This window comes from Coptis chinensis, chromosome 6 (genome assembly GCF_015680905.1).
Source record: "Coptis chinensis isolate HL-2020 chromosome 6, ASM1568090v1, whole genome shotgun sequence".
Classification (NCBI taxonomy): Eukaryota; Viridiplantae; Streptophyta; class Magnoliopsida; order Ranunculales; family Ranunculaceae; genus Coptis; species Coptis chinensis.
In genome coordinates, this window is record NC_141461.1 from 66,607,139 (window position 1) to 66,620,619 (window position 13,481).

Here is a 13,481-nt window from a genome sequence, read left to right on the forward strand (position 1 = left end):
CAAGTGAGCGGAGCGAACGTTCTGAGCCGACAGGGGGTATGTGGCCCAAAAAGTATTTTGGTTGGTTTCTGTCTGTCCTCATTCTCGAGCAATTTCTCCTCTCCCTCTCCCTCTCAACCCAACCCAACTCTCTCTCTCCCCACCACAAACCCATCTCTCCCTCTCTCTTCTCCACCTCTGCTCACGCCCCATTGCTTGCAGTTATCTAGTAGGAAATTTCAGTTATCTGGCACTGAATCGAAATAATTGAAATTGTATCAAATATCTCGACACTCAACTGATATAATTGATCTTAAACCAAATATCTCGGAATAGATAGGCAAAATAGATTGATAGAAAATAGAAATCGCAGAAAAGGAGGACACACTCGCCCACTCTTCACACTCTCTCGCACGAACTCAGGATGGCAACCGTTGTGCTCCCAGCCTCCCAAGCATCTCGCTTCTCCACTCTCCAACTCAACTCCCTTTTCATCTATATTGCCCTCTCCAACTCAACTCTTTCTTCATCTGTATTGCCCTCTCCAACTCAAAAACAGTTCCCACTCCTTTCAAGTATGAAAATTTAATTTTTTACTTTACTTTTATGGATTGTATTTTTAAGAAACCGATTATCTAATCTTGGGCTGGTCACTGGTTAGTACAGAACCAAGTATCTTTTCCAATTAGAAAGAAAGAGAAGAAGTAGGGTGAGAAAGAAGGAGAAAATATTATAAGGAAAGAAAAGATGAGGAGGTGAAAGCGGAAAATCGACGAATTTTGACGTCAAAACTTGATTCTTGGAGTTGGGAATTTGCTAATCGGTGAGTAATCATTCTACCAATTTCTTGTGGATTTCGAAATTGAAAGTTTGGGTTTACCTATACCATTATTTTTCTTTGATTTGCTTTTCTGAATATACATAGTTACTAAATCATGGACTACGGTGGAGGAGATATTTGAACCAATTGATATTATTGCTTAGTTGATTTAATTGTTTGAGTATGTGGTATGATTGTCTAACTGTATGGTTGGCTTAACGTTTGTGCTATAGTTGATGTTGATCCCTCACCTCTGTATTCTTCACATAAATTTTGTTGTGTATATATTGTTGTTAAGGTGGTGTTCATCAAGTGTATATAATCTGGTCATGAGTTGGCACACTGTGTTGGATTGCCTAGTATCATTAAAATCATACGTGGGAAATGTTAGACTTACATCTTGAAATATCAGAGAATATAATTTTAGTTGTATTTGTGACTTGTATCCATTTTTTAAGTTTTGAACATTTTGAATCATTCGTGAAACAAAAAAACTGGAACGCTAATACTTGTGTCCTGTTTGGAGCTAATGTTTGTATACTTCGAGTTTATGTTAGATTTTCCTCAAAACATGAAAAACCATGTTTCTTGGGTCTGCTTTTTATAACAATAAGTCTTTCTTCATTTGATTGTTAGTGTGAAAGGTTAGGAAGTCAATAAGGTACACCGTCAGAAATCTGTCTTCTGAAAATCAGGATCTGCGTCAGTTTTGGAGCCACGTTTTCACCTAGTTTGGCTGAGATTCAAACCCATGCTAAAACATGAAAAAGTAAGACCCGTGTGTCTTCTTTCCAACCCAATTGGTCTTGGTGCATTCCGAAGCCTGTGGAGATAGTTACGATGTCAAAAAATTTGGTTGGCAGAAAATAGTGCGCCAGAAATCAGTTTCTGCGCACTGTGTTCGAGCCTAGTTTTAGCATATTTAGAACAACATTGAGAATTTTCGTAAAACATAAAGAATTAAGGTCTGTGTGTTATCTTTACAACACAAAAAGCCTCGTTGCTTTCGGATATCTGTGGAAAGAGTTGTACTATTCCGAAGATAGCCCGTCAGAAATGTAGTTTGTTGAAAATCAAGATTTTTACCGTTTTCGACCTAAGTTTTCTTCTAGATGGGCTGAGATTGGAACTTTGAGTTCTACCTGAAAAAGTAAGTCTACATAACCTAGTTTCTAAATAATCAAGTTACGTATGATTTGGATGAATGTAGGGAAAGTTTTTACTTTGACAAGTTGGCTAGAAAACCTACCGTGTCCTCTTTCGTCCTCTTTCTAGGTGCACGGACCTATTTTGAAGAATATTTCTAGAAATGAAGTAAGAGCTTCTTAAATCATTCCTGGGCGTTTTGTACGTTGTTTGTGTCTAGGGTTCCGATGGGAGCTCTAAAACAATTCTAGAATTGAAATAAGACAATTGATTGATAATGATTGTTCATTTAACTTGTTGAAAATGTTTGCACTATGCTAGTGACTATCGAGGTAAAGGCAGGTTTAAAACTCAGGAGGGTGGTGAGTGGAAGAAAAAACCTGATATATCAAATTCATCAAGTGTAGTTCAGGTCACATCAAAAACACGGTCTAGCACTAAAGGCACAGGTAACATCACTAGGCAAAGGACTTATGAGAACTCTGATTCAGTTTTTCAAGAGGATGCGATCGAGAGAAAGGAATGCAGATTTGTTCCTGTAACAAGTGATTATCATAAGGCAAAAGTATTGTTTGTCTCTATTGCTTTCTCTCCACCCGATTCCCGATTCCCGATTCAAGCTCAAAGGTTGGTCAATAACTAGTTGGATTTTTTTTTTATTGTTGTATGACCATCAATTACGTGTTAACACACCTAGTTAGAACCTTTTGTTATTGTTGTGTGGATAAAGTTAGTTTATAAATAATATGTCAGAACTTGCTGGAGGGTGGAATTGTTTTGCGTTCCATGTTTTTGTATTTTGAAATTTTGTAGGTGGGGGGGTTGTACAACCATTTAATATATTTGTCGATTTGTCTATTGATAGGTTTAGTGTTACTCGCTAAGTGTGGAACTTGGTAGGTTTGCCATTGAGATCCACGATGCGCCCAACATAATCTTTAGAGTACATGTGAACACCGTATTTTATAAGCCACGACTTAATTTGCCTAATTGTAACAATTGGGCATAACTTTCTTTCTCAAGTTAGGTTTCTTAACATACCGTAACAATATGCATCGTAAAGTATTAGATAAAAAATAATGATATTTCATGTTGACTTGCATTTATCGAATTCTTTATTTTTTTACTTCTTGTTTTTGTAGGAGGAACATCAGAGAAGACTAGAAAGGATGATATCAAAAGAGGCAAACAGGTCAATTTTCTATTTTTGAACATATACATTAAATATTAGCTGCCCCTACTAGTCATTGGTTAATCGAAAAGTTTTATTGAACACACAACCGTCAGAGTTTAATTAGTTTATGATGTCTTTTCAGCTAAATGGATAATGAGAGCAAGAGCATATATACATGAGGCTAGACCTGAGATTTCTCCTTGTGCACAGTAAGCAAGTTAAGAATTTTGCATTGAAGATCATGAATAAAAATTAAGAACAAAAGGTACTTAAATTTGAAGTGGTGAAAGGCGTTTGGGGAATATTACTTTAGTTATTTTAGTTATTTTGTTAGGAGAATATTGAATAAAGGATGAAAATGCCTTTGAGTGAGGAACTAGCTTTAGCGTTCTGTGTTGGAACGTAGATGGAGAGCAGCAACAGGAGACCTAGCAGTTTATGAAAGGTAAGGTTCTTGTGTGGTTTTCTTTCGTTTCATATAACAATTGTATGCGGATGTTGGAATATTCATGAGTTTTGTTTTGGAAGATGGGTTCTTACATGTGAGTAGTGTGAATGTATGGTGTATATATATTTGAAGTGTGGTATCTCTGGTTGGAACTAATAGAGGTGTATAACACTAATATAAGTGGAAGTGATGTATATGTTGTTTTCATTTTAATTTTTGTATATAATTTATAGTGTCTTTTTTATTTGAGGACGGTATTTGACTTAACTGGCATTGGTTAAGTGGCTGGTTCTACAAATCAATATATATTTTAGTAGTTGGGTTTACGACCGAGGTCTGAGGTTTTAATATATGTTATGGAAGTATATTATTTGATTTTCAGGCTATGATAGGATTTATGTCTATAAAATGTTGAAAATACAAAGAAAACTATGCCAAAATTTTTATGTCTTTCGTCAAGGTGTCTGATAAGGTTATAGGGTTTTGGGGCGTTACACAATCTCTCGTAGATGGATGAGCCATAGTAGGAGGAAAGGATCCTTCACACAGACAGATAAGACCGATAGAGATGGTTCGCAAAACTTTCTCCATTATAGTAGAGCTAACTTAAGGATATACTCTTTTTCTTACGCTTTCTCCTGCAGATTCCACTCTCCAATTGATTGAAATCAGATCGAAAGAAAGATATGAACCATTCCTGCCCACTCATTTCAAGGCCCAACCATGCTTGCACGGCGAGAAGGCAATGGACTAAAGAGGAAGTTGTTTCTTTATGGCTATGAACTTTTGAATGTCATGTGTACACCCCTAGTGGTCATCAAAATCTTGAATTTCAGGAATGAAGTACAGAAACACCTTAAGCTTAGGTAGTGAGTGGAGTGGTTGCACAACTGGAGCAACTCTCTTAACATTACTTTGGGGAACATGTGTTGTTGTTGCAGGTTTGATCTCTTAATGGAGCTCGATCAGTTCATCGGACAAAGCTACAAAACCATTGGACTTTATTGGTTCGTCCAGCTGTCTCTTTTCCTGAATATATAGAGAAAGGTTAAAAAAATGTCTTATTATAGTTTGAAAGATTAGTTGATACAATATTTTAATTTTTATAAATGACTGATCACTAGTACTCTTCAAAAGTTAAGTTTATGTTCGACATTGTTCATTCTTATCTTAATGAAATCAAATTATTCATAGAATTTACTTATGTTGGGTGTTTTTGTTAATTGGTGTTGACGTTTATAAATATGAAAGGGAATGTGGTGGTTTCAAGAATTTGGTTAATTGTCATCTAATTTACCTGACAAACTATGTCGGCTAAATAAAAGGTGAGATAAAAAGTTGTGAATCTCCCTTTCCAAAATAATTTATCACGGTTATGACTTCTATACTAATTGGTTTTTAACAATTCATCGGTTTTATTCTATATAATATCGGTTTGATTTAGAAAACTGAGATAATATATTTAGATAAGATGTCAGACTTCTGAGATAATTTAGTAGCTTATTATCTCGGTTTTATAAAACTCTACTATCTTGGTGGATGTTACTTCGGTTTTTTTGTCCTAAAAAATCAAGGTAAAAACTCTAACATCTCACCTTTTAGCTAAGCTTTATAAACCTTTTTTTTAGTAGTTCATCCTAGTCTCGTGCCCAACTGTTCCTTTGAACAGGGCATAGTAAAATTATAGACCAAAGAAAATATTTTCAAGAATCCAAAAAAAATGAATTTCTACTGTTTGTGCATCATCATTAATTGAGCATTCATGTCTTTGAATGCATTGAATCGCCATGGAATTACATTGCAAACCTTAACTTTGTTCTTTTTTAGTCCTTATCAATGGTTATCCCATTGTCCATCATATACCTAATTCGAAGTCTACTAGATTTAACCTCAATTTTCAAACTTCCCTAGTACCCCATTCACTCAAGAGTTTTCTAGTCATGCCGACAATTCATGGAGTTCTACCACAAATAGTCAATCACCATTCATATATCCATATGGTTAGTCAGAGTACGATTTCACCCAAAGCCCATTACCATTCACATCACCCATCCATATCAAATTCATATTCCACTACACCATCCATCACAGACTAACTTTACCAGGAAATTGCCAAGCAAACAATACTAACTCAGCAAATAACAACTACTTTATGTTTTCTCCAATCCGATTCAAAAGATGCCACATATGAGATTAATATTCTTCCCACTAATCCAGAACCCAACTAACAATAGAAACAAGGTGTTACTACTATAACAAAGCCCATTGATAAAGCCCATTCTGATACTCATGACCAGTTAAAAACCCATCATCCTCCACCTGACTATCATGAGAATTCCAACTCTTATGATGATGACTATATGCCCGAAGTCACGGTTTCTCTCATATGTCTTAATGCATCATCACCCATAAATGAGAAAGCTTCGGCAGAAAAACTCAAGAGCATGTATTGGACTCAACACATTTGGAAAATGGCATTGAGAAATTTTATGAAGATCTAGGCAGAGAGGACAAAGAAAATGAAGTGCTTGGAAAATAGGGAATACAATCTATGTTGGAAAGTGGATTACAATTTAGTTTGGTCGATCAAGACTTATCGATGGAACAAATTTGTGACATCCTTACTATTGTAGATATGAACCACAATCTAGTGGAAACGCCAAAACTAAATGAAGAATTCCCTGAGTCCTTGAGATCATGTGAAGAACCACCACCCAACCATCACCACCCCAATTCAACACCTCTTGAAATTCATCTTCCATTCATAAAAAATCCACCAATTTCTAAGGATAGCACCACGAAACCATTTCAAAGAAACCTCAAATTCACAATTAAGTCAATTGCCTTTGAGATCATTCATAATTTTTTAAACCTTCCCAGTAAAGAGACTTCACCCAATATAGAAACACAAGAGTCCATCATTTCAGTAGTTGAGAAACCTGGTATGTCCTATCCAATATCAATTAAGTCTCATGAAGGACATTTACTACCAACCTCTCACTTTTTTGGACAATTCAACTATGACGGGTTATTGCATAAGTTCCATGATGGGTTACACAAACATCATCTTATCATTATGCATCTTACTCTCCACATGCATCATCTCATTCTGTTTGTGGGTGTATGCTTTCATATGTTTTTCTATAAAAATCCTCAACTGTTTAGATTATTAGTATATAGTTAACAACATATCATCCATCATATGCATAGTCTTGGGGAATCTGACTTAAAACGACCTCGCACATATAGTTTTGAATATCTGACTATAAAAGATTCATGTTATGTTTTCTTAAACCGGACCACTCCACTTTGAGTGTGTGGTTGTAAGTGCCGGAGCCTTAGTCCACGATATCTCACATTTTCTTTGTAAAACCATTTAGTTAGAAGGCTCTCGATACACTAAGAGTTATGTGATTTTTTGGCTTTTGAAAATATTTGCTTTGGTCTATAATTTATTTGCCCCGCTCAGGGAAAAATGGGCATGAGACTATGATAGCTCAATCTTCACTAAGTGGTGTGCTACCAAGAATCTTACTCATGATGAAAGTTAGTCAACCGAATTTGGTAACCGATTACTCAAAAATTTTTTCCATGACTACTTTGGGCTATAGTTGATTGATTTTTTTTTTTAAGGCTTTCAAGAATCAAGCAATTGGGTAATGACTTCCCAATGGTTGTTATCAAATTTTCTGAATGTAAATTGCAGCCATGGAAAGTAAATTTTAAACAATCATGTAAGCATACTTGAACACACAAGTACAACATCAAGTTCTTTTAATACAATAAAGGCTATTTTAAAAAGCCCACAAATTGGGTTTTTGACAATTTATATAACTTTGCCTTCAAAGGCCCAAACTTAAAACTAAACTAATATTATACTAATCTAATTAACTAGTTTTAGATTAATAACCTAGATTAACTAGAGTCAAATGGACTTAGAGTATTGATTACCAAGTTGATTCAAAGTGTGTGAGCTATGATCCATAACTTGCCTCACACACTTGAACTTCCCAAGGCAATTAAAACTCTAATCCTTTGGTAAGTATATAACTACTTAAACCAAGTTTAACTCGTGTTCATCATAAGAAATCAATCAAAAACCAATTTTTTCCATTTTTTTTTTGTTTTTGTTTTTATCTCTAACTATTACAAACAAGTTCCATTGTTTTCTCCTACTGTATTACAAAATCTGGGCTCGGAGTATAACTATTCGTCACAAATCAACTGGGCTGCCAAAAAACTGGACACCCTTCTCTGGAGGTGAGCTCGCAGTCTCCCTCCACCAAGCCTGCGGTCACCCGCCAGCACCGGTGACTTTCCGTCGGCTTTTGTCTGTGTCTTCAGCTCCTCTCCAGCATTGTTGAACCTGATTTGTAAAAAAGTAGATCAATACTAAGAAACAATCAAATAAAATGACAAAAAATTGAAAAAAAAATTAGAAATAGAGATATGAAAATGATGCTCCCTACTTAAATTCTCAACCAATCACTGTCACTCCTTCAATCCATGACGGCAGCGCCATTTGAAGATGTAGTATAGTGGTGAGTATTCTTCAAAAAGTTTGTTTAAGAGTGAGGTTCATCCTAAATTGTTTAGAGTTTGAGTGAGGGAGATGCATGTGAAGAGGAAATGTAGACTCTTGTATGGATTAGAATGGTTCTAAGCTAATGAAAACATTGAAAGCATTGGTTGTTGTATTGAAATGACTTGAAAACATGGAAGTAATGATTGATTAAAACTTGGAACAAGAACAAGTAAACAAGATTGAAGATTGAAAACAAGAACAAGTAAATAACAAGTTGGATTGAAATAAGAATAAGTAAATAACAAGTGATAGAAAGGAAATAAAACAACAAGAAATTAAAAACATGAATTGAAAAACTAGACAAGAAATTAAACAAACTAAATGGTTTGGATCCTAAAATAATAGATGGTTTCTCTCTCCCTTGTTTTTAGCTTATATACCCCTACTTTTGCCTTTTATATATTTGCCCTTCTCTATTACAAACTAGACACCTCACACTTCACTTTTGCTTTTGCTTTTTGGTTTCTTCTTGACCAAGGTAGGTTTAGGGAGAAAGTCATCATATTTTGAGATAAGGGCCTCCATCTCTGGTCTTCTGATTTGAGGGCTTCGACTTTTGGCCTTGACTGTTGACTTTGACCGGTTGACTTTGACTTTTTCAGCACTTTTCCATAGCAGCTAATGGTCTTCATAATAAGCGTGATTAAAGCTCCTTTTGGTGCTAAGACGTAGCTTTTATGATAAGTGGTCTGAAATACTCTTTAACCTGAAAAAGGCAATAAAAGCTATGAGCCTTGCCATGTTCCTATCCTCTGGGAGTGTCCCGTCCTGAAGGTAAGCCTTGTAAGGATCTATCCAGTTTGATGTGGTGACTGGGATACCACAAACTGCTGTAACATTGGGTGCCTGGATGTTAGGTTTGTCCTGGAACTCAATAGGGATGGAGCGAGACTCACAGTTACCCAGCATTGAGGCAACATATGCCAGCGCATCGGCGTGTTGATTTTCTGAGTGGGGTAGTTGATAAAACTGAATATTCTCAAACTTACTCTGAATACCCCTTACCAGTTCCAAGTATTTTTCCATTCGTTCATCTCTGGCCTCGTAACCTCCATCAACTTGGAACATAACCAGTTGTGAGTCACTAAAAATGGTGAGGTGTGTTAAGCCCAGGTCGAGAGCCATCGTGAGGCCAGCAAGAGTCGCCTCATACTCTGCTTTATTGTTAGAGACATTCCAACCTAACCGAATAGATTTCTCCAATCGCATGTTGTCAGGAATAACTAACACATCTCTAACGCCTGCGCCTCTGTCATTTGAAGATCCATCCACAAACAGTTGCCATCCGGAGCGTGGATCCCAAGGGTTTGGACGCGCACTTGGAGATTCTGGCAGGGCACTATCATGTAAACTTGGGGTTGTTGAGTCCAACCCAGTGTAAGTCATTGGGAAATCTCCCAAGAATTCTGCTAGTGCCTGACCTTTCTATGAGATTCATGGGACGTAGATTATATCATACTCTGACAGTTGCACGGACCACTTAACTAACCTTCCTGACCTGTTTGGTCTCTCCAGAATTGATCGTAACTGGTATTCTGAGATTACTCTGATAATGTCGGACTGGAAATATGGTCGCAATTTCTCTGCCACAAAAACCAGGGCTAAAGCGACTCTTTCGAGTTTGGGATGCCTTGTCTCTGCCGGTAGGAGCGTTTTACTCAAGAAATAGACATGTTTTTTCAACCTTCTTTTCGTCCACACATATCAATATAGAACTGATACTGTAGTCATATGAAGAGAGATAAAAATCCATAACTTCTCCCTCAACTAGTTTGGAAAGGATTGGTGGTGACCCCAAGTACGTTTTGAGTTGATCGAACGCCTTTTGGCAGTTTTCTATCCATGCAAATGAGGTATTTTTTCGCAGTAATTGGAACAAAGGCCTGCACTTATCTGAACTCTTAGAAATGAACCTGTTCAGAGCTGCTAGCCTGCCTATGACCTTTTGGACCTCTTTCATGTTTTTATGTGAAGGCATTTCTATAAGCGCCCGAATCTGATCTGGGTTTGCCTCGATTCCTCGCTTAGTAACAAGATACCCTAAGAATTTCCCTGATGAGACAGCAAAAGCGCATTTCGCTGGGTTGAGTTTCATGCGATATTCTCGCAGAATGTCAAATGCACGTTTTAGGTAGGAGAGGTGATCTCCAGGTCTTAGGCTTTTGATCAAGAGATCGTCTACATACTCTTCCACAATATTGCATATCAATCCCTCGAACATCTTGTTTACCAAACGTTGGTACGTGGAGCTCGCATTTTCAGTCCGAATGACATGACCTGATAGCAGTATAGGTCATCCTCGGTTGTGAAACTAGCATGCTTATGGTCTTCCTCATGTAACGGGATCTGGTTGTAGCCGGACGACCCATCTGTGAAGGATAATAATTCATATCCAGCCGTTGCATCCACCAATTTGTCAATTTGTGGTAGAGGGTAGCTGTCTTTTAGACACGTGCGGTTCAGGTCTATAAAGTCGATACAGATTCTCCACGACCCATTCTTCTTACGTACCGGGACAATGTTAGAAATCCTGGTGGGGAAATTGATTTCCCTTACACAATTAGCTGCCTTCAGTTTCTCAACTTCAGCTTTCACTGCTTTGGATCTGTCAGCACCTATTTTTCTCAATTTTTGTTTGATTACTATTGCATCACTGCGGACATTTAACTGATGGCATGCCACATGCGGGTCAATTCTTGGCATTTCTTCGATTGACCAAGCAAATACGTCCTTGTGTTCTCGGAGGAAGTGTATTAGAGTATGGCGTTCTTTAAAACTCAGCAAGGTGCCGATGAAAGTGGTTTTGGGCGTGCTTCCTCCCATGATTTCCACTTCCTCTAAAGGCTCCAGTAAGGGGGGATCCTCCCTCTCTCTTGGGACCAGGTCCGGGAGAGGGGGATCTAACTGTAATTGCTATTTAGCAGGTTGCCCCACATTTATTGGTTCGAAAGGGAGTGAGGACTGCTTTGTTGCCAGTGCGAAGCATGTTTTGGCAGCCACTTGATCTCCTCTGATTGTCTCGATTTTCCCATTGTGCGGGAATTTTAGACATTGGTGATATGTGCTAGGAACAGTGCGGAGTCTATGCAGCTAGGTCCTGCCCAGGATCATATGATAAGGTGTGTTAGCTTTTACCACAACAAAATTTATGATGAGGGTTACCGAACCAGTGGCTACGGGTAGCTAGACCTCCTCAATTGTTAGGGCTTTGTCTCCGCTGAACCCATACAGGTTGGAGTTGGTGGCAACCATCTCTGAGTCAAGAATCTGCAGTTTTTTGAATGCGTCATAGTATAACACATCTGCCAAACTTTCCGAATCAACCAATACACAATGCAAATCGCAGTCTCGAAAATGAAGTGTAAGAACCAGTGCGTCCTTATGTGGACTCTGGATGCTGAGACAGTCGGCCTCAATGAACAGGATGAGGGGATTTTTGTGGGGCAACGTGTTAACTTGAAAGCAATCCACAGTTAATTCGTTGTTCATGATCCTCATTTGCTTTGCGACGCGCATTTGGTATCGCACACCCTTCTCTTTTACCTGTCCACTTCGATTGCTTGCCTTTTCTGAAATCATGTTTATCTAGACACGTGCATTGAGTGGTCCAGTACTTGGTGGATCCTAAATTGACGTGTTGATCTCCTTAGGTTGTACTGCGTTCGCCTGCTCATTTGCTACAAATTGCTTCAAGTACCCCCTCTCAATAAGATCTTGTAGTTCATTTTCAGGGTTCTACAGGCCCTAGTACTGTGATCCTTACTCTTGTAAAATTTGTAGTAAGTCCGCTGGTCTCTAGTACCCAGGGAGCCTGGCTTGAGTGGAGTTGGCCATTGAGGTAGCTGTCGTTCTTGATCGAGTCCAGGACCTCGTCTGACATTTTGTTCAGAGGAGAGAAATTTCTGTCCATCGAGGGAAGTGCTTCTTCAGCTCCTTCCATCTGTGGCTTCTTTTGTGGTTTTCCATCTCCATTGCTGGCTAAATTTTGGTATTGCCCTCTTGGCATTCATCCCTTTGATGGGGATTCAGCCCTTTGGCGACCACGATGGCAATCTCTCTTTGGCTTTTCAGGTGAGGAGTTCCCGTTACCCTCTCGTGGGACCACAGGGGTTGCCCGATTAGTCTTCTTTGCTTCTTGACGTCTGTTTAGGACATCCTCCTCCCACCCTGCATGAGTTTCGAGTCTGTCTAGGAGTTCCTCCAAATCACGGGGTGGTTTCCTGGAGAGGGACCCGAATAAGGCATTGTTTTCTTCCAACCCTTGTTTGAAAGCTATTATAGCAGTCTGTTCATCACAAGACTCTATCTGGATTGAGATTTCCATAAACCGTTGCATGTAGGATCTCAATGCCTATCCGTCTTTTTTCCTGATGTTGAACAGTGCATCGATCCGTTTCGGTTGGTGCTTGTTGCACGAGTATCTGTCGATGAAGGTTCTAAACAGCTCTTTTGAGAACTTGATCTACTGCTCAGGTAACCTGTGGTACCACTGGAGTGTGGATCCAGACAGGGAAGCTTTGAACTCTTGACACATGACGTGGTCATACCTTTCATACTGTCCCATGATGGCACAATATCTGAATACCTGATCCATCGGATCTGACTTGCCACTGAAGATACTGAACTTTGGTTGTCTGTAGCTGCGGGGATAGGGCTTTCTCATTACTTGTGATGAGAAAGGAGATCTGCCTACTCCCATTATAACGGATTGAATAAAGGAGTCTTGCATTTTTCTTCCTTTACCAGTCATCATATGCATCTAACAGATCAGGTCGTTTTTCTCAGTCTCCCATGCGCTTTCTTTGGTAGAAAGTCTCTTGTTCTGGATTCTTTTTTGGTGTCGAGGGTTGACATCGCGATCCTGGTCAGTTGACTCTGATTCTGATGCCAAATCCGAGTGCTCATCCAAATTACTGTACTCTGATTTTGATGGTTCGTGTCGAACTGGATCCCCATGCCTTGGGTTCCTAGCTTGACTGCCATCTGGAAGGTCATCACCATCGAGATCGATGAGCGGCTCCTTCCCTGTGTCAGATTGATACAAATGCCTCAAAGAAATTTGCCTTCTCATTTCGCTCAAGGTTACTTTTTTCTTCGCTTCAGAGCTGCATCACCGGGCTTGCACGAACAGACTCTAGGTTGGTAAGAATAGTATTCTCACCATTTTGGCGTTCTCCTTGAGTGTCATTACCAGGGACTGCACCAGGAGCAACTAGTCCGTCGGTGCTAGTTACCTGTCCTTGAAGGGGATTATTCGCATCATGATAATCGACATTCTCCCCTCCTTCAGGCATCTCGTGTTCTTATTCTCTAATAGTGATACTGTGGG

At 38.8% G+C, this 13,481-nt stretch overlaps 1 long non-coding RNA gene across 4 annotated transcripts; it reads left to right on the plus strand.

Annotated features, from left to right (window-relative positions):
• Positions 1-347: 347 nt before the first annotated feature.
• On the plus strand, positions 348-4,727 carry LOC147494035 (uncharacterized). Of its 4 annotated transcripts, none has more exons than XR_015200093.1 (5): positions 348-554; positions 646-2,572; positions 3,088-3,137; positions 3,262-3,564; positions 4,212-4,727. It is a non-coding gene; the product is annotated as an uncharacterized LOC147494035 (long non-coding RNA). The 4 variants fall into 4 exon arrangements; XR_015200091.1 differs by having other exon boundaries at positions 646-802; positions 2,267-2,572; positions 3,262-4,727; XR_015200092.1 differs by having other exon boundaries at positions 646-802; positions 2,288-2,572; positions 3,262-4,727.
• The last annotated feature ends 8,754 nt before the right edge of the window (positions 4,728-13,481 follow it).